Consider the following 1,923-nt stretch of genomic DNA (forward strand, 5'->3'; position numbering starts at 1 on the left):
AGCAGCCCTGGCATGACAGAGGAGAAACACATGTGTCCAGCTGTGTCTGTCTGTCCTGACTCCCTTGGCAGGAGCGCTTTGAGCTTACCCTTCCTCCAGGATACCTCATCTTCAATGACATCCAGCTGTTTCCCCGGGGCAGGGTGTGGGGTCCCGCTCAGTCACAGGCTGCCCCCCAGAAAGGCACATCTCCCCCATGGCCTCTTTCTTATCCAGCAGCCCATGGAGATGACACCTTGATGCCAAGGATATGGAAACGTTGCTGAATGGAGTATGTGGGCAGCTGCCAGGAGCCCTCTGTGTCCCTGGCTGGCAGGGGAGCACTGATATCCTCCTCATCTGCCATGAGGATGGAGGATTTGGAGAGCTGCACTTGGAAACCAGATTCCTCTGCTCTCAGCAGTGTCTCCTTTCTTCTCAGGGAATATTTGAGTGCAATCGTTGTCCAGCTCAAAATGGTACCAGGACAGGGCAGCTGAGAGCAAGACTGACTCCTGCAGAGCCCCTGCTCCCAGTGGCACCCTCAGCCAGCACCAACCCGAGCGAACAACAGGGACCTGCTGAAGGTCTTCCTGAAAGAGGTGGGGGCAGGCAGGGGCAGAGGTGGGGGGAAGTGTTTCTACGAGATTGAATAGACTGTTCTCAGAAAAGTCTGCTGTAACTTGTCACTGTTTTTCCTCCTTGGACAGTTCCTGATGCCCTCAGGCAGCAGATGTCCAACGGCAGCTCCATCACCCAGTTTGTCCTCCTGGCATTTGCAGACACACGGGAGCTGCAGCTCTGGCAATTCTGGCTTTTCCTGGCCATCTAGCTGGCTGCCCTCCTGGGAAACGGCCTCATCATCACCACCATAGCCTGTGACCACCACCTCCACACCCCCACGTACTTCTTCCTCCTCAGCCTCTCCCTCCTTGACCTGGGCTCCATCTCCACCACTCTCCCCAACTCCCTGGCCAATTCCCTGTGGGACACCAGGGACATCTCCTACTCTGGATGTGCTGCACAGGTCTTACTGTTTTCCTTCTTTCTTGGGGCAGAGTTTGCCCTTCTCACCATCATGTCCTACGACCACTACGTTGCCATCTGCAAACTCCTGCACTACAGGTCTCTCCTGGGCAGCAGAGCTTGTGTCCACATGGCAGCAGCTGCCTGGGCCAGTGGGTTTCTCTATGCTGTGCTGCACACGGCCAATACATTTTCACTGCCCCTCTGCCACGGCAATGCCCTGGACCAGTTCTTCTGTGAAATCCCCCAGATCCTCAAGCTCTCCTGCTCACACTCCTACCTCAGGGAACTTGGGCTTCTTGTGTTTGGTGCTTGTGTATTCTGGGGGTGTTTTGTGGTCATTGTTTCATCTTATGTGCAGATCTTCAGGGCCGTGCTGAGGATCCCCTTGGAGCAGGGACAGCACAAAGCCTTTTCCACGTGCCTCCCTCACCTGGCCGTGGTCTCTATGTTTATCAGCACTGCCATGTTTGCCTACCTTATGCCTCCCTCCATCTCCTCCCCATCCCTGGATCTGGTGTTGTCAGTTCTGTACTCAGTGGTACCTCCAGCAGTGAACCCTCTCATCTACAGCATGAGGAACTAGGAGCTCAAAGACGCACTGAAGAAGCTGATTCAATCAGTGGTCTTTCAGCAGCAATAGGCTTCCAAATTAAATGCCTTTATGCCAATGCGTGCAGCGTGGGGCATAAGCAAGAGGAGTCAGAAGTGTGTGCGCGCCTGTTGGGATATGATCTTATTGGCACCACGGAGACGTGGCGGGATGAATCCTGTGACTGGAGTGTCAGAATAGAAGGGTACAGGCTCTTTAGGAAGGGCAGGAAGGGGAGAAGAGGAGGAGGAGTTGCCCTCTATGTCAAGGACCAGCTGGAGTGCATGGAACTGCACCTGGGGACGAATGAGGTCCCAACTGAGAGC

The 1,923-nt window shown here is 54.8% G+C and overlaps 1 pseudogene; it reads left to right on the top strand.

Moving 5' to 3' along the window:
• Positions 1-712: 712 nt before the first annotated feature.
• On the top strand, positions 713-1,648 carry LOC147526013 (olfactory receptor 14C36-like; annotated as a pseudogene).
• The last annotated feature ends 275 nt before the right edge of the window (positions 1,649-1,923 follow it).

The sequence above is a fragment of the Tauraco erythrolophus genome, unplaced genomic scaffold (assembly GCF_009769465.1).
Source record: "Tauraco erythrolophus isolate bTauEry1 unplaced genomic scaffold, bTauEry1.pri scaffold_40_arrow_ctg1, whole genome shotgun sequence".
NCBI lineage: Eukaryota > Metazoa > Chordata > Aves > Musophagiformes > Musophagidae > Tauraco > Tauraco erythrolophus.